The 27,692-nt window shown below is 34.3% G+C and overlaps 2 pseudogenes; both read right to left on the reverse strand.

Annotated features, from left to right (window-relative positions):
* Positions 1-1,949: 1,949 nt before the first annotated feature.
* LOC116109424 lies at positions 1,950-2,763 on the reverse strand (annotated as a pseudogene).
* Positions 2,764-2,770: 7 nt separating this feature from the next.
* Positions 2,771-18,761, reverse strand: LOC116109425 (annotated as a pseudogene).
* Between the last annotated feature and the right edge of the window lie 8,931 nt (positions 18,762-27,692).

Genomic DNA, 27,692 nt, shown 5'->3' on the forward strand with positions numbered 1-27,692 from the left:
ATCAATACTAAACACCCTCGTGCTGTGACTGCTGTCGTGCGATTGTGCTTAGGGATAGATTTGTATTTTCGCATTCTACCAAGTACGAAACGTCACCATTGATCGTCAGTGTGATTTGTGCACCACCAGTCCACCACAAACTCGACAGCCGCCGAACAAGCTCCTCTTCCACAACTCGACATTCCCTTGCCTACCAGCCCCTCCTTCCGTTGCAACAACAGCCTCATATCTCCACCTTCCCCCCGTTCAGTTGTGTAAATTGGTATAATTACCATTCATCAATTTTCGTTTTATGTTGCTTAATCTTTGGGCTTTCAACTTCATACCAAGAGTTAGGGTTCTAGACTTTGTAATTACTAGTAGGGTTTTGACCGGAGGTTTATGGGGTTTTTTTTTTTAATTTTTAAATTTTTTTATATATTTTTTTTTTTAAACTTGATTTGGGTGAAATTTTGTATAATGGTAGTTCCTTTGAGTTGGTTTTTGCGTTTTTGATGATTCAAGTTTAGGAATTTGTTAGGTTTGAATGTTTTCATTTAGGTTTCTCAGCTAGAAACAGAGACGAGCATTGGAGCTGATAAAAGAAATAAAAGAGATATTAAAATGGTCAAACAACTGTTACAAGAAATCATCGAGACTGGAATTGAGTTGAACTACAAGACATTCATGAGGGTACCTAGTTTTATATTTGAATTTCAACGGTCTTATTCAGCCCTAAATCAGTTTATTGAAATGTGGAATTTGTTTCTTGATTTTATAGGTTTCTCCTCTGTTTCAAAAGTCAGACCGGACCGACCGGTTCAACCGGTTGGACTGGGAATCAGGACCAAATCTGTCTTGGATTTGAAGAGGTTGATGTTGATTTAGGGTGGGGGCAAGCAGTGTATGCTGGACCAACTAAAGTTGCATCATTCATCAGCTACTGTGTGAAGTACCGAAAAAGAGATGGAGAGAATGGAATTATGGTATCAATAAGCTTGCCATTGTCAACTGTAGAGAGGTTTCAAGAAGTGATAATGAAGATGACTCAAGGAAATATGTAAAAATAATATATTGCTGTTGTGTCTTAATAGAATAGCTGGGATGTCCATGAGGAAGAAGATATATATATTCATCTCTATAGTGTCTGAATTAAGAAATCAGTTCATGAGTATAAGAATGTGAAAAACTTTAGTCTTTTTCCTAAACTCACTTGACAAATAATGCTAAAAATTTTGTGAACTCTCATAAACTCTTGGCTAAATTAGAACTTTTTAGACTCAATTTTAGATTAATTTGCACCTAAAATCCGAACTACGGGGAATTATCTTGATAATATTTTTCATGTTTGATTTTGCATTTTTTTTAAGATGAAAAACTATGTCACAAATTGCCTTTTTGGGGGAAAAAAATTTATTTGTTTAATTATTAATAGTTAGTTGCCTAGAGCCCGAATGGAGTGTGAATCACCTTCTTATATTGTCTATTTTCATAAGCTCCAGAAAGATAAAATTATAACTTCAAATATTGTCTATTTTAGACCTCATTGACGTAAATTTGTTTTTAGGTCTTAGGTCATTGTAATGTGATAAACTCCCCAAAGTTCCATTCAGTGAAGTAATATAAAATATATGAATACTTAGATATAATACACAAAATAATTAACTCGAATTGCTAAACACATATTAATTACAGTCAACTTGCTTCTTCCATCTAATCATGTCAGCGTGTCGCATTCTTATTGGTTCGTTCTACGCTACCCAATCACAACACCATAATTATCAACTAATACATAACTTCAGTCGAAAGTCGAAGCACCAGAAGAACAAAACCGTAAAACAATAAAACAGCTAGGGCAGTCTCGACAATTCACAACGTATCATCCCTACAGACCAAGATGATAAGTTATGCATGACTCAATAGGACCTCCGTAAAATTTTATGCATGCATACACCATAGATTTTTTTTTTTTTTTTTTTTTTTCATAGTTCGTCGTTTTCACAGAGGTGCTTCAGTCATTTTCTTCATTTCTTCTTGAAACTTCTCCATAGTTGACAATGGCAAGCATATTGGTACAATAGTTCCAATCTCTCCATCTCTCTTTTGGTACTTCAAATAGAAACTGATGATTAATAAAGCCCCAGCGATTCCACCAAACACTGGCCTCCCCCACCCTAAATCAACCTCATCAAACCGAGTCCGAGTATTATCAGAAACAATGAAGTATCCTTCGCTTGTATATTTAGGTCTTCCCCTGATGACCATAAGATCTGCCACAGATCTTACATACTCTTAATTTATTTCAGCTTTCGCCTTCTTCACCAATTCCACCGCATATTCCAACGGATTCCTGCATAAATCATCGGCTTTTGAACATAAAGCCGGGTATACAAAAGCATTTCCGTAGTATCCTGGAGGAATAAGCTGGTTATAATGCTTTCCGCGAGCACTGGCTGTGAATGAAAGTCGGACAATCTCATCAGGATCTGGCTCAAGTGCAATCGTTCGACATCTCCATAACCAAGCTGTTATTAATTCAAACGTCGAACAGTTGTGAAGGTGAAATGGAAGTTGGTGACGAAGTGATGCTATCTCTTTGGGGCCAAAGTAGAATGATTTGTGGGCCATGTTATCTAGGTTCATGTTTAGGAATATATCTCTGGAGTTCTTTACAGGTTCAAATTCATGGTGGATACGTGTTATACGTGGTGGATCTCTAGCATTTAGAATTTCCNTTTTGGATACTTCTACATACAACTTATTATACAAGGTACAATTTCGCATATAATTTTCAGCCAAGTTCATCATTTTCACTTAGTACTTGCTTCATTTTCTTCATTTCTTCTTGAAACTTCTCCATGGTTGACAATGGCAAGCATATTGGTACCATAATTCCAATCTCTCCATCTCTTTTTTGGTACTTCAAGTAGAAACTGATGATTAATAAAGCCCCAGCGATTCCATCAAACACTGGCTTCCCCCACCCTAAATCAACCTCATCAAACCCAGTACGAGTATTATCAGAGACTGTGAAGTATCCGTCGCTCGTATATTTAAGCCTTCCCCCGATGACCACAAGATCTGCCACAGATCTTATATACTCTTCATTTATTTCACCTTTCGCCTTCTTCACCAATTCCACCGCATGTTCCAACGGATTCCTGCATAAATCATCAGCCTTTGAACATAAAGCTGGGTGTACAAAAGCATTTCCGTAGTATCCTGGAGGAATAAGCTGGTTATAATGCTTTCCGCAAACACTAGCTGTGAATGAAAGTCGAACAATCTCGTCAGGATCTGGCTCAAGTACAATCGTTCGACATCTCCATAACCAAGCTGTTATTAACTCAAACGTCGAACAGCTTTGAAGGTGAAATGGAAGTTGGTGACGACGTGATGCTTTCTCTTTGGGGCCAAAGTAGAATGATTTGTGGGCCATGTTATCTGGGTTCATGTTTAGGAAGATATCTCTGGAGTTCTTTACATATTCAAATTCATGGTGGATACGTGTTACACGTGGTGCATCTCTAGCATTTAGAATTTCCCTCTGCCAAACAGGTGCTAACGACGGGGAATTTGCACCATTTGTCATCTCCTCCACGGCTTTCAGGAATTGTATAAAGCCAAAAGATTTATATAATTAAATTCTTATACAGCCGCTTGATTATACAACATTATGCATTTTGTAGCCATAACGTTCATTGTAGCTAAAATTATAAATTTACATAACTAAATGGTTTAATTATAAATATAATGTTTTGTAACTTATCGTAATTAAAAGTGGCACAGCTAAAAGTTAGTCATATAACTTTTTGTTTACGCAGCTAACAGTTTATATTTTTTACTATGGATGAAATTAATATGTAACTAAAAACTTAAATGTTTTTGCGATAATAATAATAAGCTCGTAGCAAAAGTCTTGCCTTTATAGCTATGAGGAATGGTTAGTATAGTTATGTTTGCATTTTAGCTACACAAATATAAATTTATAACTAAAACTTGAAAATTTCTATTGCAAAAATAATATTCATGGCAAATATATTAATATTTTGACTACGTTACCACTAAATTCATAACTAAATAAAAAAATCTTTTGCCACAAATATAGTGAATTCGTAACTAAATATTAAATTATTTGCTACAGACATAAGAATCATATCTATATATAAAATATCGATATAAAAAGATATTGTTATAGACATAATGATTTAATAGCTAATTATTAAAATTACTTGTTATGAATACTTTTGATTTGTAGCTAAATATTATAATTATTTGCTATGGAACAAATAATTTATATCAAGAATTTATAATTTATTGCTTTGATTAAAATTAATTGTGACAAATATTGCTATAATTAACAAATTTAATAATAATTAAAAAAATTTATAGCAATTTTTTGTATATTAAATAGATAATATGACATCATAAAAAAATTCTAACATATAAAATAAAATAGTAATAAAGTCATTTTCAATGAAATAATTTTCGTTGCATGAAATCCTTCGTCCAAGTAATTTAAAATGTTAATTAATTTTTTTACAAAATATGAATGATTCAATGTCATTACTACCAACACCAAAACTTCTCTTATTAACCTCGATGTGGTTCCCAACAACCAAAATGAGACCACCACCACTGCTGTTTCATTTGTATATATAGCAACCACATCATCCTCCTGCTTCTTTAACGAAAGCTCATGCATGTTACTGTAGATTTCCAAACAAAACAAAGATATGTTAGTATTATTCAACATCAATTTATTATAAGGAAATTAACAAGCTGCAGGCACGTAGTAACCTTTCCATTTTGGCCATGGCTTCCTTGAGCAGCTTGAACTGCATGGCACAAACAGGATCTTGAGTCAGATTATCACCATCTAATTAATTTCACCATTTCATCATTTCTCAGGAACTTAACTTTCTTCCTCTTACCTCACTCGAGCATCCCTCTACTCTTAAGCTCATTCCAGCACCACCCTTTCTTGGAAGGTTCCAATAAGACGACGTTGATTTTAGGAATCTCAACAAGTGATGATGAAAATCTACTATAAAGTAGTAGTTCATGACTAACTTCCTCAAGTTCCATGGTGTATTTTTTGTCAAGTAAAGGCATCTTCGCCTTGAGCTCTTCTTCAATATTGCTATTACTCAAGTGTGTGACTGTGTATGCACTAAGAGAGTAATAAGATAAATGTGCTTCGTATCAATACTAAACAAGAATTATTTAAATTAATAATAAAAATGAATATTTAGTTTGACTGTTTGATCGAGTGCAGAGAATAAAAGTGGAATGCAAATTGCATAATAATTATGTTTAATGATACACATCTGAGACTAACAAAAAGTCATACTTCTTGCGAAGCTTCACAACCATTGATGCGAAGTCTCCATCCATACTAAACAAGCTGCAGAAAGAAGAGAATTAAGCATATAATCAGAAAATATGCCAGAAGTTAAAAAATCAAGATTTTCAGCAATAAAAACATAAAAAAAATAAACAAATAACACAACATATAAACATAGTAAGACCAGCAATCTGTCAAACATATAGTATATTACCAAAACACCTAGCAAATATTTCCAAAAGACTAACTATAAACCAAAGAGCAGTAAGGTTTCATACACAAGATGCAAAATATCCAAGGTAAAACACATTCCTACATGGAGTCCTTCAATCCCAAGTTCTCCAAAGAAATGTATCCACTCTCCAGAAGCTAGAGTGGTCTTCTCTAAGATAATTGAATTTAGACTATACCACATTTTCCTTTTAGAACCCTAAACAAGTCCCCTGATGTAAATTCTCATTTTGTACATGCCAAAGTTTCCATTTCTTAAGTCATGTCTACATAAATTAATTTTGGTATAGAAGAGTTAGTAGGAGTTAGCAAAATTAATTTTGTTAGAGACATTTGCAAGAGCCTATCTTTTGTGCAAGTTCTAATTGGACTACACTAGCAGATAAAGTTTACTTATTCCATTTATTTGATGTCACTACACTTCTTAAAATTGTGGTAGTGCCATAGTCCATATTCAACATGACAACAGATTCTTCTAAACAAACGAAACTCCCATAAGACAACACAAACTTTAACAGCCTTTTTATCTTTTAGTACAACTCTAAGAACTAAAAACACAGTGTATGATTCCGAGGATTAGAGAGATTGCCGCAACCACTTGAAAAACAATGGCCACAGGGAAGATAAAATTAGACAGATGAAAAAGACACAATCTGGGCCACCAGCTTCTTCTACAACTTTTCAGATTTTGGAAAATATCATGATAAAACTAACCATTAACAAAAACAGAAAGGGAATCCATAAAAAAAAAAAAAAAAACATACCCAGATCATCAAATTATCAACAACAACCCTAGATCTCATCAAATAAAATCCAACCCATCAAATTAATACAATTCAAAATCTCGAAATACGACCTTAAACTCACCAAAATGAAATTGATGACCACATTGAAGCTTCACCCATGACCGATCCCCATTATCGGTGATCAAATCAAGGCAAATCGAGCACGAAAGGGGGGGCATTTTATTAAAACACCATTTTAACTCAAAAAACTAATTAAAAGGCTATAGAGTTTGTAAATTTTAACTAAATGGCCTTATTTTTTATTAAGCTTAATTAAACATAATTAGGGGGTTAATTAAGATTAATGAATAATTGTGTAATCTTTTAAAAATTATAATAAGTCTCCAAAGAGTAAAAAATCTTGCAAACAAACCCAAACACCTTCTTCTTCTTCCTCCCGCCATTAACGTATCCTTCCCCTAGTTTTTGTTTCTTCTAAGCTTTGTCTACATCTTCTTCTTCTTCTGCATCTTCTTCTTCGTCTACATCTTCTTCTTCCTGTACATCTTCTTCTTCCTCCGCCATTAACATTTTCTTCTTCCTCCACCATTAACACCTTCTTCTTCCTCCGCCATTAACATCTTCTTCGCCAAAGATCTGCCTCTTCCTACTCCTAACATTTCGTCCAGGGATGTATATCACCTCTTTGCATTTTATATTTCTATTTACAAATATTTAATGATGGATTGGGTTTGGGTTATGATTTTGATTTAGTGGTTTAGGTTCTTGGGTTGTGTTTGATGTAATGCAAGTTAAAAGGAGTGAGATTTGTTGATGATTTTCTTGCATTGTGCGTAGTTGGGGGTGGTAGCACCGATTATAGCATGTCTATTAATTATCTTTTTCAATTCAATAGAATGTGAAAAGAACACTTCGGTCTTTGTCAATCAACACCGTACATAAAACTGAAAGATCTATTGTTATTCTATTATTTTTGTTAGCTCTTGGCAAGAAAGTAATATATAAAAAATATAATATTGATATAAAATTGAACTCTGCAACCATCTGCTATGCACTCTACAGACCAAGACTAAATAGACGGGATCACTTAAGCGATTAAGGGTAATTTACTTCAATATTTCTTTTCCATGTTTATGGACATATGTTTAATATAGACGTAAAAGAACTAATTTAATTAAAATATAATAAGGGTGATGGTCCACTGAACGAATCGTACACCTGATATGTTTAATATAGACGTAAACATTCTACACCATATATGTTTAATATAGTCGTAAAAGAACTAATTTAATTAAAATATATTAATGACTATGGTCCACTGAACGAATAGTACACCTGATAGGTTTAATATAGACATAAACATTCTACACCATATATGTTTAATATAGCTGTAAAAAAGCTAATTTAATTAAAATATAATAACGATCATGTCCACTGAACGAATCGTACACCTGATATGTTTAATATAGACGTAACACTTCTACACCATATATGTTTAATATAGCCATAAAAGAACTAACTTAATTAAAAATAATACGGTCATGGTCCACTGAACGAATCGTATACCTGATATGTTTAATATAGACGTAAACATTATACACCATATATGTTTAATATACCGTAAAAGAAATATTTAATTAAAATAGGTCTATTGAACAAATCGTACACCTGTATTTTTTATATAGATGTAAACGTTGTAAAGCCTCACTTGAGATACGTAGCCATTGTTTATGGATGGCCTAAGGTTACTGAATTGCTCCTAAATGAGTTTGTATATTGTTCATGTTGTTTGGTTGCCCTTGGTTGAGTTTATGTTTTGGGTTTGGTTGAGTGTTTACCCTGGAATTGATTAAGACTTGGCGGATTTTGGAATTGCAGCCTTCGCCGGGGCGAGAAAGAAGCTTCGCCACGGCGGGTCAGCTCTGAATTTGCAATGTCGATTCTGTAATTCTCGCTGGGGCGACAAGAATCCTTCGCACGACCGAAGGGCCGGTTGAGTTTTGTTTTAGATTTTTAGAGAATTCTTTCCTAAGGGCAAAATGACCATTTTACCCCAATTAGCAGGAAAAGTGGGGGTAAAATGCAAGAAAATTTCATCGAGAATAGTGTAAAATGGGGTGAGTTTGTAAAGAATTAAAGGTAAAGGTGGAATTTTCAAGAAAGTAAGGGAAAAATGCGAAAGAGTTATATTATATGAGCTAATAAGGGTTTAGTTCTCTAAACCCCCATTTCACCCATTTCCACCACCTCTCATCCCTCATTTTCTCTCATTCCTCACTCAACTTCCAAGGGATTTTTGAGAGTTTTGGTTGGAATTTGACAAGAATTGCCTAAGCAAGAAGAGGTAAGAATCTCTACTCTAGCTATGAGTTTTATTAATGTAAGGGTTAAGTTCTTACTAAGTTTTGCTTAGGAATAAGGGAAGCTATGGTCCAACAAGAGTAGAGAGTTTTAGTGGAGACACGCAAGTATGAGGTAAGTAAATCCAACAAGCTAAAGTTTAAGAAATTCTTGAGTAGAGATTTATTTATGCATGTATATATGATGCTTGTTGAGAAATTGAGTTGAGAAGAGTAAACATGTTGGTATTTCCTTTATGGGAAGTGTTGATGTGTGATGAGTTTGAGATGGAGTTGGAAGAGATTAAGTAGATATTTTGGGAGTGTTCTTCTATGATAGGGGTTATGTCCATAGAAGGAAATTTCTTCCCATTTTGGATGGTTACAAAGAGAAAGAGAATTGTAGTTAGAGAAGAGTTTTTGTGTGCACATGAGTTGTTTGATGAAATGCCTAAGAGAAGTATGAGTATGAATAGTGAATCTTAATTCTTGCTACATTGCATATTGGCATTTCATAAGTACATTAATTAGCATAAACCATCTAGATGCATTAGTTGTGCATTTGAGAAGTAGCTTGAGAAAGAGTAGAGAATTTTGAGTATAAGCTACCCTATGAGTAATAGCTTGAGAAAGAGTAGAAAACTTTGTGAATAGACTACTCTAAGAGTTAAACTATGCTATGAATACTAGCTTGAGAAAGAGATGAGTATTAGTGTGAGTGAGAGTAGAGATATTTGTGAATACACTACTCTAAGAGCAAAAGAAGAGAATAGAGTAGGTTATGCGATGGGGAACCCGTGAGTGATGAGTAAAGTCATGAGAGTGGGTGCTTTGTGATCCACAGTCGTGCCTCCGGTAAGATGGGGCCGTGACATTCAAAGAGAGAGAGAGAATACACTCACATGGCCAAGGGTTCCGAATCCATGCATGACCAAGTCCGATCGGCAGAGAATGAGTAGAAGTCACGAAGAGTGGGTTGGTGCTTTGTGACCTCCACCCAGCCATGCCTCTGGTAAGATGAGGCCGTGACATGCAGGTGAGGAAGAATGAGCAAACATGAGAAAGAATAAAGAGAGACAATGAGTAGGGTTACGAAGAGTGGGATGAGTACCCAACCGTGCCTCCGATAAGATGAGGCTGTGACCTACAACAGAAAGTTAATAGAAAAGAGTTATGAGAAAGAGAGACAGAAAGAGAATGAGTAGAAGTCACGTAGAATGGGAGAAGTCTCGATCGTGCCTCCAGTAAGATGGGGTTGTGACATTCAAAGAGCGAGTTAGTCGAAATGAATTATGAGAAATGAGAATAAGATAATAGAGAGACTTAAAGAATAAGAAAGCTTGAGAAAGAATAAGAGAGTTTGAGCTAGTAAGCATAGAGAGTAGAAGAAAGAAACATGCAATTCTTTTGTATTAATTGCATGTACAGCTCATACAGGCATGCACCATGATTTTTCCTTCATGGTGAGTATGATGAGAAGAAGAGAGAGAATCATGATTTTCCTTCATGGTGAGTATGACAAGAATAAGAGAGAGAACCATGATTTTCCTTCATGGTGAATATGATGAGAATAAGAGAGAACCATGATTTTCCTTCATGGTGATTAAGAATAAGAGAAGGAGAAAAGAGAATAAGAACAGAGAGAAAGAAAGAATAAAAAGAGCTGAACAGAGTTAAAGGAGAATAAAAGTATTAGAAAGAAAGAGAAAAACAGGGAGAATTAGAAATAGAAGAACGATAGAGTAAGGAAGAACCAAAAAGTGAGTTACGAGGACAGGTAGTAGAGGATTTACTTACTGAGCCTTGTTGTGCTCACCCCATTATTTTTCCCTGTTTTGCAGGAAATAGGAGCAGCGGTCGGATGGACGTCGAGGAGTGGAGAGTATTGGCACCACTGTCCACAAGATATGATGTTTTGTATTAAGTAGAAAGTTTTTAATACATAGTATTTTGTATTTGTAAAGAATTATGTTTTTATGAGTAAAGAAAAATTTGAGCCCACTATCTTTCATACGTTATGTATATCTATAATTTACATTGTATGTATTATAAGAATAGTAGTAAAGAGGAGGTGTTGCAAATATTCTACACCATATATGTTTAATATAGCCATAAAAGAACTAATTTAATTAAAATATAATAACGGTCATGGTCCACTGAACGATTGTACACCTGATATGTTTAATATAGACGTAAACATTCTACACCATATATGTTTAATATAGCCGTAAAAGAACTAATTTAATTAAAATATAATAACGGTCATGGTCCACTGAACGAATCGTACACCTGATATGTTTAATATAGACGTAAACATTCTACACCATATATGTTTACGATAGCCATAAAAGAATTAATTTAATTAAAATATAAAACGGTCATGGTCCACTAAACGAATTGTACACCTGATATGTTAATATAGATGTAAATATTATATACCTATATGTAATATAGCCGTAAAAGAACTAATTAATTAAAATATAATAATGGTCATGGTCCACTGAATGAATCGTACACCTTATATGTCTAAGATAGCGTTAATCGCTTAACCAATCTAGTGAAATACAATAAAAATAATCCAAATACACTGGATCGCTTAAGAGATTTCATTTCTCGCTAAGCGACCTGTGTATTTAGACTTAGTCGCTTAAGAGATCTGGTTGTATTGTTATCGCTTAAGCGATTCTATGCTTTTACACTTGGTCGCTTAAGTGATCATAGATTACTTAAGCGATCACGAACAAGACAGAATCAATAAGTGCCCAGACGCACGATCGCTAAGCGTTTTTCTATCGCTTAAGCGATCCTTTGCTTTTAACCTTGGTCGCTTAAGCAATCATGTTCGAGGCAGAATAAACTTCTGCCTAGATGCACAATCGCTTAAGCGATTAAGTGTATCGCTTAAGCGATTCTTCGCTTTTACTATTGATCGCTTAAGCGAATGAACAAGACAATAAATAAGTGCCCAGACGTAGGACGCTTAGTATCGCTTAAGCGATTCTTTGCTTTTACTGTTGGTTGCTTAAGCGATCGTAGATCGCTTAAGCGATCGTAGCGATCATGAACAAGACAATAAATAAGTGCCCAGACACATGATCGCTTAAGCGATCCTTTGCTTTTAACGTTTGTCGCTTTAAGCAATTATAATCGCTTAAGCGATCATGTCCGAGGCAGAATCAACTTCTGCCCAGATACACGATCGCTTAAGCGATCTAAAATTGCTTAAACAGATTGCTTAAGCGACTTCTGTCATATACTAGATCGCTTAAGCGTCCTTTGCTTTTACTCTTGGTCGCTTAAGCGATTTTAGATCGCTTAAGCATATGTCCGACGCTTGGAATTTGCGTCAGCATCCTTCTTTAGTTCAATTTCAACTCTTGCCCTCCCTGTTCCGCCAATAGAATGTCTGCTGTCGACGCGTCTCCTCTCCTGGTGGAGCAACTTTGTCATCAGAAGTTACTCCACCACAACTTCTTCTTCTCCATTTTTGGTAGACCAGTGGTGCCTACAATTTTAGGAGTAGATGGTTTTTTTTTTTTTTTTTTTTTTTTTTTTTTGTTTCTTAAGGATCTCAGCTATTATAACTTAATGGGATCGCAAGGAATGACAAAAATGCAAAGAGCAAAGAAATTGAGAAATTGCAGAAAATGGAAGAAAAAACGAGAGAGAAAGGTGTTTGAATCCTGTTGTGAGAAAGAGAAGCTGAGAGAAATGGTTTTGTCTTTCAAATTTTAAATCAACTTCTCTTTATTATATTCTAACCACAATGTTAAATCTTTTCACCCTAATCCTTTTGCTGCTTTAATTACACTTAAGTGTGTCACGTCATATTTTTTAACCCAAAAAAAAATCAAAAAGATTTTCTTGGCCATTTTGTTAAATGGAAACTTGGGATGGCCGGGCAGCTAAATTTTCTCCACAAAAGGGAGCCAAAACCTTTACCACCGCTATTACACTCACCTCCATCGCTGACTGCATCATCAACTGCCACATCGTCGTTGTCATTAGCCCCTAATCCCGCAATTAACCAAAATCCTCAAATTTGAAAACCCTAATTCAACGAAATAAAAAATCACCACTACCACGACCCAAGGACAAAAAAAATAAATAAATTAAAGTTGCATTACACGGAACCAGAAGGTAGATTGACAGAGAAATGAAGAGAGAAAGATGGTGAAACAAAATGGGTGTGACGTGTGAGGAAGAAGATAATGAGGAGAAGAGAGGTGGAGAAAAGAATCTTAGGAATTAAGGATTTAGGGTAATTTATTTATTTATTTTTATTTTACACGGGTACCCACAGGATTTATAAAATAATCAAATTGATGGAAGAATTTGAAAAGCAATCTTTCGTAGCTTTTGAAGATAAGATTATTTTTAAAACTCATTTTGAAAAATAAGAATGACAAATAAAGTCCTTTGTAAGATATCAAATTATAGAGTAATCTTATTAAAAACCAAATTAAACAAATAAATTAATTTAATCATTTTTTTTTTTTACATTATAAAAATTGGATTGCACTATAGCAATCACTATCGGAGTCGACAATGATTGTCCAACTCTGACAAGCCACCACCGGATTTTGATTCGACATTTGAGTGTAGATAGAGGAAATATATTCATTAGCCACTTGCACTCAAACGTCGCATCAACTTCTAGCAAAACCATTAGGCTTACATTGATTGGCAGATTCCAACTGGCAACACCAACTATGTTGTTGAACGTGCCCTTCAGTGGTCGTCGAAAGTTGATCGTCGGTGTCAATGGAGATTACCATTGTGTAGACCAAATTTTTTAAGTTTTATTTTTATAAATTATTATATAAAAATCTTTATATATAAAATGAATTAAATAGATTTTTTAAATATTTATCCAAATACTATTTATAGTTATAAATATGTCTAAGAATGAATATATATTTTTTGGTCATTATACATATGAAAATCTAATTTACTAAACACATATATTGTATATAGCTTTTGAAACTCATGACAATTTCAAAAATTAAATCTACCAAACACATTTCTATTTATTTTTAAAGTTTGGTATAAACTTATTAAACTTATAGCTACAATAATCCCAAACTAGCCCTTAAAATGACATATTTTACTCAATAAAATATATGTATAATCATAAAATATATTTTAGTATATATTTAATAAATATTACAAAATATACTAAAATAATTTATTTGAATTAAAATTTATTTAAAAGATATCGGAAGAAAATAGGGGTGGCCGACAACCAACTGTCAAAATTCAACAATAAACTATCAAAATCAAGCAATTGTTGTCAAGACACATCAGCATCACAGCTAGTCCTCTAAGGACAGACATGAGCTGATCTATCGGAATCTGGTGGTTTCACCGGATTCTAACAAGCCATTTGGCCACAAAAGGCAACCGAATGTTTTGCCGCCTTTTGTGGCCAAATAGCTCGTTGTAATCTTTTTAAAAATCAGATTATTTCATAATCATCATCAAACTTGATCAGTTTTAAAAGCTGATTACCAAATATTTTTATTGTTGTAGCTTAAAACTTAATTGATTATTTTTAAGCTATAGCAATCTCAAACACACTCTTACTTTTTTCAACTTAATTACAATTTTATCATTTTTAAAAATTACTAAATAGGACATAATTTTTTTATATATATAATTTGTAGCTAAATATTATAATTATTTACAATGAAACAAATAATTTATATTAATAATTTATAATTTATTGCTTCAATTAAAATTAATTGTAAAAAATATTGCTATAATTAATGAATTTAATAATAATTACAGATTTATAGCAACATTTTTATATTAAATAGATAATATGACGTTATAAGAAAAATTATAATATAAAAAATAAAACATTAATAAAGTCATTATCAACCAAATAATTGTCTGCTCATAAAATCTGTCATCCTAATAATTTAAAATGTTATCAACTAATTTTTTCACAAAATATGAATGCTTCAATGTCATTATTACCAGCCTCAATTTAAATAGGTATTAAATAAACGGTCGATGTTCCAATTGTTGCTATTGCCATCTCTGGTCGCTGACATTTGTGACTCCACCATTCTTAATTTCTTCTTCTTACTTTATTCTTTTACAATAGTCTTGTACCATTGTATTAAAAAATTTATCAAAGTATTAAACCAAACACATAAATAATGAAAAAGTTTTTAAGAAGGTAATTTTATAGTATTTTATATGATTTAGTTTATGTTATATCTCCTATAATTTTAACCTTATTTTATATGATTTTATTTCTTTTTTCTTTTTTCTTGCATTTTCTATATATAATTAACAATAAACAAATGTTGTCATTCTTAAATATTAATAGTATTAGTAACTCTATCATTATCATCATCATCATCTAAAACATACATACAAGTCCATATATACAAATTTGTAACATTACCAATTTCTACAATATCTCATATCTCATACCTAAAATCATTTATAATTCATAAAGTATTAGTTTTAAATTATCATAAGAAAGACAAAAACCTCTTAGATCCTTTAAAACAAAATTTTATTTTACAAAAGCCCACACCCGCTAAAAAGTTTTTTTAAGTTAGCTATTTGTTTAAGGTTCCAATTTACTATGACCTTAGCAGTGTGATTAACACTATGTTTGACTATAACTATTTAATTCGTAAGTAATAAAAAGAAATTAGAATACCTATAGTTACATACTATAAGGATTGTAGCAAATTGATTTTCACATTCTTTATTTGCTACAAATTCAAATAATTTATAGCTAATACACATATACTAGCTATATATTTAAACTAATTGCTGATAATAATACTATAATATTGTTATTATCATGAAAATAAAATTTGTATAGCTAAATACCTTAATTAGCTGCAAATTTCAATATTTTATAGCTAATGCACAAATAATAGCTATATAGTTAAACTCATAGCTAATAATGATACTATATGTCTTATACATAAAATGTTTAAAGCTAAATACATTAATTAGCTGCAAATTTCAATATTTTATAGCTAATGCACAAATAATAGCTATATAGTTAAACTCGTAGCTAATAATAATACTATATGCCATGTAAATAAAATCTTCATAGCTAAATACATTAATTAGCTATAATGTTTTACCATAGCTAATACATTGTAGCTAAATGACTAGTTATTGTCACAATTTTAATAAATTAAAGTAAGAGATGAATATTAGCCTCGATGGAGGAAGTCTTATCACTAAAATTATTTCAATTAGCTATAAATACTAACTTTTGTAACTATAAATATGTATTTGCTAAAATTTTCCTTTTTGTAGCTAATTTTCGTAGCTATATGTCTATAATATTGTAGTGATATCCGTCACAAATTGTGTGGATAAAACGTAGCCCAAGAATAACGCCTCCGCACCGAAAACGAGTCACCTTTATTTCCGAAAGGAAAAAACATTAAAATTGATGGTAACATAGTATAAATTAATCGAATTTGTAACTGATTTTGAAGATCACTTACTTGAATCAACAACAGTGGGCAACCAAGAGTGCCAACAGAGCCCGGGACATTATACAGTAGCTGGTCCAAATATGGACATGGTACTAGAATTTCATCACCAAAATGCTCAAGTTTGACGTTAGCATCAGCCTCTGTTAACAAAATTCTTTCACCATTGCAATCCACCAGAAGCTTGCGATTGTCACCTTCTCGGAGCCTTCTGGCTATAGGGTAATAAAACACAAAGTGATTTACATATAGCTTCCTTGATGACCTTAACTGGATCTTTCCCTTCCAACGCAAGTGAAGGACTGTTCTTGTAAAAGAATAGTGAAGGAACATGAAACTTTAGGCCATCTTGGTCATCTATATCTAAAAGATTCTTGAATTCTTGCGGCGTTGGCGCTGCCGGAGAGATCAATTCAGGGGCTTTTCGGATCACTGAAAACGCTTGGCGTAATTCTTATCCCATTATTTGTAGCAAATAATTAAAACAACTTGATGTGAAGACTGACTGAAACTAAGTGAGCTAGCTCTGTGAATTTAGCTTAGGGTTTGTAAATCAAACAGAAGAAAAAAAAAACAGAGAATGAACGTGCCTGAATTTCCTTTACTGATTGACTGTGTGTTTTCGAATTGCTACAGTAAAAGAGAACACTTTACTCTTTTATACTAAAACGAAGAGTGAAGGTAAAGTTTTACAACTGATTTTATTATAACAAAAAGCGGCACCATCTTACATAATTTCATTTTCCTCCTGCTTCTTGAACATTTTACACTTTTGTCCTCTCAAACTGGACATTCCTCTTCTGCTGCTTCAGTAGCTTTTCTTTCACCAGTAGTTCTTCTCAAATTCATTGACTTCTTTAACCAACATCCCCTCTAAAACTAAACTCTCTTCCTTTTTCCACTACCTCTGTTCTCCTTTAATCCCTTCAGTCAACCGATGCACAAACTCTAAAAAAAAAACTTGCTCAGCTACTCAAGAACTTGCTCAGCTACTTAAGGCAACAGCTCATTTTCAATTCTGCAGTTTTAATTGCAACTTCAGCTAATCAAAACTGGCAACAACTCATTTTCAGTTTTGCAGTTTCAGTTGCAACTGCAGCCAATCAACACTGGCAACAACTCATGTTTAGTTCTACAGTTTCAGTTGCAACTTCAGCTAGCCAAAACGTCATACACAACTACAAACTGCATTTCTCAGTTTAACAACTCTGCATTTTCAATTGCAACTTCAGCTAATCAACTCTGCATTAGCACCAACTCAACAACTAAACATAACAATCAAACAAGAGCAGGCTTCACAACTTAACAGACTGCCATACACAGCTACAAACTGCAGTTTCAACTCAGCCATCTGAAGTTCAATCACAAATCTCCAGTATTTTTTTTTTTCATCTGTCAAAACTCCAATCTGCCACAACTTCTTCAACATTCATTTTTTTTTTTTCAACAATAACATTTTTTTTTTCAACAACACACATCTGTCAATACTACAATCTGCCACAACTTCTTCAACAACATTTTTTCAACAACACTCATATGTCAATACTACAATCTACATTTTTTTTTTCAATGGCATTTTGATCTTCTTCTGCACTACAGACTCAGTTAAGAATCAGTGTGTAGCACAGGGAACTACAATCACATTTACTTTCTGCCTTAGCTCAGAAAATTGAACAGCAGACAATGCCTTTGGCAACACATCTGCAATCTACAATTTCGATGGTACATATTGAACTGTCAGATTCTTGGCAAAAACTTGCTCCCTAATGTAGTGAGCATCTATTTTTATATGCTTTGTTCTTACATGGAAGACTGGATTTGAAGTAAGGCTCCAACACTTGTATTGTCACACCAAATTACAGGTTTTGAGGGCAAGTGAAGGCTGAGTTCAGTGAACTTAATTTGAAGCCATGCAACCTCTGTAGCAGTTTGTGCTAAAGCCCTGTATTCAGCTTCAGTGGATGATAATGCAACAACTTTTTGTTTCCTGGAGCTCCACTAGATTAGATTAGGTCTAAGATAGACACAATATCCACTAGTAGACCTTCTATCTTCAACATTACTACCCCAATCCGTATCAGCATAGCACTCAATATTCAGGGAACTTGTATTGTCACACTAAATTACAAGTTTTGAGGGCAAGTGAAGGCTGAGTTCAATGAACATACTTTGAAGTCGCAACCTCTATAGCAGTTTGTGCTAAAGCCCTGTATTCAGCTTCAGTGGATGATAATGCAACAACTTTTTGTTTCCTGGAGCTCCACTGGATTAGATTAGGTCCAAGATAGACACAATATCCACTAGTAGACCTTCTATCTTCAACACTACTACCCCAATCCATATCAGCATAGCACTCAATATTCAGGGAACTTACTAGTTTAAACTGAAGCCCATAGTTCAGTGTCCCTTTAACATATCATAGAACTCGCTTGCATGCTTGCCATTGTAACTTAGTTGGGGCTTGTAAAAACTGACTAAGACAATTAACTGTAAAGCTAATATCTGGTTTAGTCAGTGTTAGGTACTGCAAGGCTCCAATTGTGTTGCGATATAATGTAGGATTCTCAAACAGATCACTATCATCACTCCTCAGTCTAGTACCAACAGTGATCGGTATAGAGCATGGGAGTGCATCCATCATTTGGTTTTAACAAGCAAGTCTAAGGCATATTTGGACTGCCTGAGATGTATATCAGCTACTGTCCTGATTGCTTCCAAGCCTAAAAAGTACTTGAGTGATCCTAGAGTTTTCAAGGCAAATTGCTCATTTAAATCTTCCAACAACTGAGTTATGTAGGCTACATCAGAACCAGTAATTAAAATATCATCTAATAAATAAGAGCATAGATTAGTCCTGATGATTTTTTAAGAACAAATAAACTTGAATCTAAAACTGAGTTTTGAAAGCCTTTTGTCTTGGAGAGTAGCCTTGAGTTTATCAAACCAGGCCCTAGGGGCCTGTTTAAGGCCATATAAAGCCTTGTTTAATTTGCACACATATGAAGGATGAGCAGCTGATTCAAAACCACTTGGTTGCTGCATAAACACTAGCTCACTTAGAGTGCCATTAAGGAACGCATTGTTGACATCAATTTGTTGAACATCCCATGCATTGGTTACTGCTAGAGTGAGAACTATTCTGATGGTGGATGGTTTTATAACTGGACTAAATGTTTCAAAGTAGTCCAAACCAGGAGTTTGTTGAAACCCCTTAGCCATTAGTCTGGCTTTGTACTTCTGCAGAGTACCATTAGCATTCAATTTTGTTCTGAAAACCCATTTATTACCCACAATATTCATGTCTGCGGTAGGAGAAACAAGGGTCTAGGTGTTGTTCCTAATTACAGCATCAAATTCTGCCTACATAGCCTCTTTCAAAACTGCAGTTTTTAATGCTTTAGCAACTGTCACAGGTTCTAATTCTAAAAGGGACTGGCTGGCTGTAAGGTAAACAGCAAGATCCAAGGATTCACAAGGTGAATTATCATGACCAGCAGCAGCTTTGGCTCTTGTAATCATAGGGTGAGAATTAATTGGGATAGGAAGTTGAACATTAGTGAACTGTGAAGCAGTAAGATCAACCTCAAGTTGAAAATTTGGTAGAGTATAGGATCCTGGACTAGTAGGTAATAAAGATGGAGAAGAACAAGATAGGATGGACTGAGATTGAGTAGTTGATAAGAGTGTAATTTAGATATTTTTATTTCTTCCATATTATGTTTTTTGTTATGTTTTATGCCTAGTTGAGCTGATTAGAGCTTATTTTGTAAGTTTGGCATATTTGGATAGACTTTAGGAAATAATTGAGAAAAGATTAGGAAATTCCAGATTTTCCAGATTTTTCGTTATTCTGACCAGTGCTACGTTTTTCAGGTTTTTCAGGGAGCTAGATTCCTCGATTGCAAAAGTGTTCTTCAGAGAAATTAAAGTAGACGAATCAAGATTTTCAGGAAGGTATTATGAACGAGAATCCGAGTTCGTTTGGGTTCTCAGTAGTTGTTGCAAAACCGGACCTGGAATCCTAGTCGCGGAAGGATTCCTTAGCTGAGTATTGAATCTTCGAACGGGCCTAACTGGAGCGTCAGATATCGAAAACGGGTGATTCAAAAGCCCAGATTCATCTACACATCCTGGAATAAAATTTTTATGAAGTGACAGAGCCCAGAAAAGATCTTTTACATTGCGAGAATCCTGGTGCAAGCTGGAGACGAATTCTGGAATCCATATCTGATCAGATTTTATCAAATCTGGAAGTCTATCTTCTAGGAAACGTCTAGGAAAGAAATTCCGTGATTCTTGGGGAAGAATTAAGGAAAACACATGTTATTTAATTAGAAGTTTTTAGGTTAAACGGGGGGAGGACAGTAGAGTTTGAATTCTGTAGAGTTTTTGCGTTCTAGATCAAGATGTGCGGCTAATTTCCTTCTTCAGTTCAAGGGGATTTTGAAGCCTAATTTCATGTCATTGGTGTAACCTGACTCTAGTAACATTGTTCTTAATCTCGTTTTTATTGGAATTGTTTATGTTATTCTGTTTTAATTGTTTGTGATTCTTGTTTGAGTGATTTAGTTTTGGCCTGCTAAATTGTTTAATCAGAATTTACCTGTTAGAATTAGGAATTGTGATCCGTAATTGTCCTTTTTCTATTCAACGAGTGACACATGATGATAGCTGATTATGGACAAGTTTTCAGTCTATTGTCTTGAATAACATAACCTAAGTTAAATAATCCGAGCTTGCGTGATTGTTGCTTAGATTGATATATTCTCCTAATTCTTAAGCCTGCCATTGAATTAAATTTAGAGAGCTTGTTCTAGGTTGTTCAAGGGTTAGTATCTACTCGAAGAGCTTGTTTCAGTAGTGACAAACTAAGGGAGAATTCGGGTAACAGAGCTTGTTGTTTCCTAGGGTCAGCAATTCCATAATGACGAGATAGAACAGTGTTACGATTACTTTATATCCAATGCATGTTTAGGTGGCTATTGAACCGAGAACTGATTGTTTAACCTGATATTTTATTTCTCTGTTTTACTTTAGTTTGCCTTGATTACAAACCCCCTTTCATTACTGTTGTCAAATTTACTATTTAGAGTTTAATTTGCATTTCAATTATTTTTATTGTTTTAGAATATAGAAATTAATCGAGTCATTCCCTGTGGGATCGACCCTTGCTTGCCCTTTATATAATTCAGTAGTTAGGTTAGTAAGGTTAATTAATTTGGTGCATTCGGCACGCTACCAGTAGTCTGCAAATCTATATGAGGACTGCCAGAGTATGTTTTTAGAAGTGGACTTAAATTAGAAATCTTACAACTAGATGCAGGATCACAGGCTAGTATTGGAGTATCTAAGTCAACTTCAATATGACATTTTGGCAAATTGTTGGAGGAAGAAATAACAGGTAGTTAAGACACTAGATTATGACTGTTTGAGTTAGATGGGAAAGATTTTGATCAAGTGGTATTTAATGGAGAGCTAGATTTTTCTGTAGTAACCACATGTGGATTTAAAGAAGGACTATGACTAGAACTATCAGCAATTTTAGAGGTACTAGGTAATGATGAATCAGATAAGTTTGAAGAGAATGTACCTGTTGTTGAACAGTAAGTACCAACTGTTAGATTGCTAGGAACAATCTGAGAGCCAGTTACTACTTAGGGATCAGAAGCTGCTGAAGATGGGCTATGTTGGAAAAGTATATATGGCAGTAGTGAAGTATTACTAGAACAAGCATTAGTGGAATTGGCTGAAGTATCAGAATTAGGTTGAACAAGGGACTTATAAAACTCTTGAAAATAAGGAAATTCATTTTCATTAAATTTAACACTAGGGGTAATAAAGATTTTCCCATCAGCCCTTAAACACTTATAACCTTTGTGAAGTAAACTATACCCTACAAATACACATTTTGAGGAATGAAAGTCAAACTTGTACTATGAAAATTCTGAAGAAAAGGGAAACAAGAACAACCAACAACTTTAAGACTATCATACACAGGATATTTATTAAAAAGCATGAAATTGGGAGTGTTATTATTTAAGACAGTAGTGGGCAGTCGGTTGATGAGAAAAGCTGATGTTTCAAAAGCCAGCCACCAGTATTTTAAAGGCATAGAGGCATGAGCTAATAAGGTAAGTTCTGTTTCAATAATGTGCCTATGTTTCCTCTCACTATGGCCATTTTGTTGGTGAACATAGGCACAAGAGTACCTAGATTGAATACCATTTTCAGTCAAGTAAGGAAGTAAGGCTTTGTACTTATCTCCCTGATCTGACTGGAGGCACTTTAGTTTGGTTCCAAAGTGCCTCTCAGCAAGGTGATGAAACTTGAGAAATGTGGATTTAACTTTAGCTTTAGTCCTAAGGGGAAACAGTCAGGTGAAGCGACTAAAATCGTCTAGAAATTGCACATAATACTTAAATCCTTCTACTGAAGTGACTAGGGCAGGACCCCACACATCACTATGTACTAGAGCTAAAGGTTATATGGCATGAGATTGGGACAAGGGAAAACTGTTTTGATGTAACTTTCCTAGCTGACAAGCATTACAGAAATTAGACACTTTGGTAGGCAGACTTTGGTTTTCAGTAAGAGAAATAGATTTGGGAAGTGTTGATAAGACTTTATGTAATGTAGTTAAGTTGGGATGACCCAATCTTTTATGCCAAATCATGTGTTGATGTGAGTGTTTGTAGTCAAGCAATTTGGTGTGGAACCAGCAGTGGAAAAAATAACACCAGACAATTGTTTATTAACACAGTAATTAACAGCAGACAATTGTTCATTAATAGGGCAATTTGCAGTGTTTTCAACCATTGATGCAGTAGGCTCAAATAAGAATCCATCATCATGTATTTCATTAGTATTAACAATAGGACAAACATTAGGTTCAACCGGAATGCATTTTGACTCATTTCTAGAACAAAAAACATTACATTGTGCTGTAGAAACGAAATCTTTATTATAGCTAACATTCGAAACTACATCAAAATTTTTATTAACATTTTCAACTAACTCTAGATGTTGGTTGGACAACTGAGGAGTGGTCACAAGTTTATTGAAAGACTGAGAGGAGTCTTTGGTTGAGGGACTCATAAAATGTGCAGTGGCTGCCAAGTTTTGTGACAAATAAGCTATAGTCAGATCAGATTGAGAAGAAGAGACACATTCTTTAAGACCCCCTTGTAGTAACATGGCCTTGGTTGACTTGTCCTTAACAACACAAGAGTTAGCATCAAACTCAATAATAACATTATTATCTCTTGTCAAGAGTTAGCATCAAACTCAACAACAACATTATTATCTCTTGTCAACCTAGAAATACTCAACAGGTTTTTTGTGATTTTAGGAACACAAAGTATGTTTTTAAGATATAGACACTTGGAATGAAGACTACTAGGAATAAAAGAGTGACCAGTATGGGAAATGAGAAGGTACTCACCATTGCCAACCCGAAGCTTATCCTTACCTTCATAGTTCTTGTTAATGCTCAGCTGAGATAGGTTGGAAGTGACATGATCAGTTGCCCCGGAGTCCATATACCATGCTGGATCAACTAGAGTGGTGACAGAGGCCTGTGAATTGTTGTGTAGTGATGTGCAATTCTGAGCTGGAAAAGCATTACTTCTAGGATACACCAATGAGTTACCACCAGTATGAACCAAAATTGCTTGACTATTGGCTCCCATCTGGTGACTAGGAAATCCAAACGTTGCTGAAGTACTCAAATTATTCTTAGGAGTGCTAGTGTACTGTAACTGCTGTGGAGTATAGTGTTGTTGCTGTGATTGATTGTACTGTGACTACTGTGGGTTATAATGCTATTGCTGTGTTTGAAAGGTACTATCAGGATGCAGCTGTGAGGTACCAATAGGAGAATACTGTACTGGTTCAGTAGGATAAATGTTGAAATGGTGTTGTGGTACTGGATCAGTAAATGAGTGGCTGGGAAAGCTTCCATTGTCAGCTTGAAAAGTACCATTATAAGTTGAGTTATATCAATGATAACATTGTATGGCTGAATGTTCAGCTTTATTGCATACTTGACAAATAATTCTTCCTCTGCCTATGCCTCTACCTCTGCCCCTTCCATATGTGTTAAAACCAGAAGATCTAAGGTTAACGGGCATAGTGTTGTAAGGTAAAGGGGAATTAGCAGCTGGACCAAGAGAATAAGGTTGAGTGGTAGTGTTATAGGTAGAGAATGAAGACTGAACAAGTGAGACAGGGGACTGAACAGGTGAGTTAATATAGGAGGGTAAGGTAACATAATTTTGTGAGGTATGTGGGTTCCCAAGAGACATTAGAGAGGGTATGGTACCACTCAGGTTTTCTGCAGTTTTGACAGAAGGATTTACTGGTGAACTTGTACCAAACACATTGTAACATCCATGATTAGTTACAGAGGCTATATTTGCTGAAGTGTTATACAGGTCTGTGGAATTAAACTTTTCAAGCCGTATTTCATATTTCTGCAACAGAAATTGTGCCTCTTGAAGAGTTACAGTATCAACTTTTGATTCTAGTCTAGAGGTGAGTGTCATTACGGCTGGATCATATTCAGGCCCTAAACCATCTAACACATACTGTAATAAGTCTCCATCAGAGATAATCAATCCACTTGCAGCTAAGCTTTCTGTAGTCTCTTTCATTTTCTTCACATAGTCACTAATACTAAATCCTCCTTTATGAGTTGTTTGAAGCAAATTTTTCAAATGTAAGGCTCTAGCTTTTAAGTCTGTAACAAACTCGTTTTCTAAGGCTAACCAAATTTCATTTGAAAATCTACACTTAGACACAACACAGAACATGCTTTCACTAATTGAAGCTAGTAACCAACTCACTAAGCATTTATCAGTCTTTTTCCACAAAATATAAGCTGGATTTAAACTTTCTCCAACAATAGTATTACTCAGTTCTATCTCAGAATCATTAATCAGAAGACAAGGCACTCTACCTAATAAGTGATCTTCCAGCTCATGTGAGCCAATAGCAAAGAGAATCTGAGAGCTCCAAAAACGATAATTGTTCCTCATTAGCTTGGGATTGATTACTTGCAAGCTTGAGGCAAGAATTGAGGTAGTTCGATTATGCATTTCAGACATCATCTTCCCGGTGTTGTTAAGCGATTGAGAGATAGTAGGATCTGAGGCCATTTGACGTTAGTCAATGCTCTGATACCATGTGAATTTAGCTTAGGGTTTGCAAATCAAACAGAAAAAAAAACAGAGAACGAACGTGACTGAATTTCCTTTACTGATTGACTGTGTCTTTTCGAATTGGTACAGTCAAAGAGAACACTTTACTCTTCTATACTAAAACGAAGAGTAAAGGTAAATTTAGTTTTACAACTGATTTTATTATAATAAAAAACGGCACCGTCTTGCACAATTTTATTTTCCTCTTGCTTCTTGAACATTTTACACTTTTGTCCTTTGATCAACAAGCTCAAGGTATGTGATTGCATACTCATGAAGGATATCTATTTATAAAAATACCATTTAATTAATAGCGATATCAGGATTTTATTTTGAGGGTCCAAACATTAATATTTTTACGTGAAACAATAAAATAAAGACCATGTAAAATATCATAGAGTGTGAATGGACCACACTGGAGACATATAGAGCTTTCATGACAAGGGATGACAATTGACTACACGAGGAACATTATTAAGAGTAATGCTACGTATATAAATTATTTCGTACAAATTGATATGATAATTCTGGACATATAATCTCCTTCTATTATTTAATTTAGTTTTTATTTAAAATCTCCCAATCGTTTTTAATAGACGTGTTATCTTATTATTAATACGCGTAGAATTTTCTACAATAGAGACAAAGGTATCATATCTGGATGTTGGATAATAATTCCATTCATTGTTGCTGCCACTCATTTAACACATTAATTCTAACGATATGTACACTTCTCTCATGTTACAGACATATCAGATTTCTTGGTACACTTTTCTCATATAAATTCATTTTCGAAAATTAATTTGAAAATGACACGACCCATCCCGAATTTCCTCATCCCGTAGGATTTGGGCGCTCCCACAAGACTCAGATATCCGAGACATGCCATGTAGAAAAACTGTGAAACCTGTTAAAGAACTTACTTTTTCTTAATAACATTCGCTTGGATTCGTTTTTGAAAGCATAAACACATAAGATATATATATATACACATTTGAAAATCTGAAAGCTAACTTGTACGTTCATAAAATCCAAAAACAGATGGTATTAGATATTCATATCTTTTATAATCAACACAGGAGATAAACATAAGGATAAAACATAATTCTGTAGCGGGAACAGGCATGACATTTTTACGCACATGATGAGTCGATGACATGTGGCCCAACCTCGAGAGGAAACACTCCTCTGCAGGACTCTTCCTGTGAACCTGGGGAAAATGGTCTAAAAATGGGTGAGCTGAAATACTCAGTGAGTGGGGGATTGGGGAGAGTTTGCAAAACATTTTTTCAAACAATAGTCATGGCATGCAATAGTTCTTATGAAATCCTGAAAACAACATGATTCTATGAGCATGATATGGTGGTAGCTAATCTTTCATGTATGCATGCATAACTCATTTCTAATTGTTCTAAGTATTGTAATCTGATCAATTAAACTGGCAACAATTTGTGAATCCTAGCTCATCACTAAATGCTGAGAATTCTTTTACGAGAACTTAAAGAGTAGTTGTAAATGCTTATGGTTCTAAAGGCAATGTTTATAAATCATGCTACAAACATCGAATGTTTCGTATAATTAATGCAAACCATCCATCAGATACTGAAAACTAAAACTATTAACTGATACTGAAAACTGTAGGCTGGTATCTGAAAACTTTAAACCGATATCCTGTTTCGAAACAGTAAACTAATACTAAAGGTTCTCACCACATCTAGTACCCTGGGGAAAAATCTCGATACCTAGTGGGCATCCCACACACAGGCAGAGTTGGCAAAAACATCTCAATACCCAGCAAGATCTATCATCGCGCGGGCAGAGCCTGAAGAAAACCATCTCAATACTTGGCGGACAAGCTCAACGCCCAGGCAGAGCACCAAATATCTCAATACGCATGCGCAGAGCCTGAAGACCGAATATCTCAATACCCAGCGAATCTTGCATCACATGGGCAGAGCCTGAAACTGCATATAATCTCATTCATAATCTCAAATAACATAGAAGTCAAGAGCATATTATATAAGTGCTTATAAATCATGCATATATGACATAATATTCAAAATCACATACAAGGGTGAAACTGCAAATCTTTTAAACATGTTTCAAAAATTGACGGTTTAACCCAGATTGAAAATTACTTCAACATCACATGATTGTAGCATATGTCCGATATTAATCATAAGCAAATATCACTTTTAAAAGCCAAAACTCATATAATACATTATAATTATAATTAAACCTAAGAGCAAAAATAATAATAATAATAATAATAATATTTCATATAAGGATAAATCATGCCAACATATGAGATTTCATGGAAACTAGGGCGTAAAATGCAAGTTTTTAAAACATACTTTCAAAACTGACGAAAA

The sequence above is a fragment of the Pistacia vera genome, unplaced genomic scaffold, assembly GCF_008641045.1.
Source record: "Pistacia vera cultivar Batoury unplaced genomic scaffold, PisVer_v2 Contig58, whole genome shotgun sequence".
Taxonomy (NCBI): Eukaryota; Viridiplantae; Streptophyta; class Magnoliopsida; order Sapindales; family Anacardiaceae; genus Pistacia; species Pistacia vera.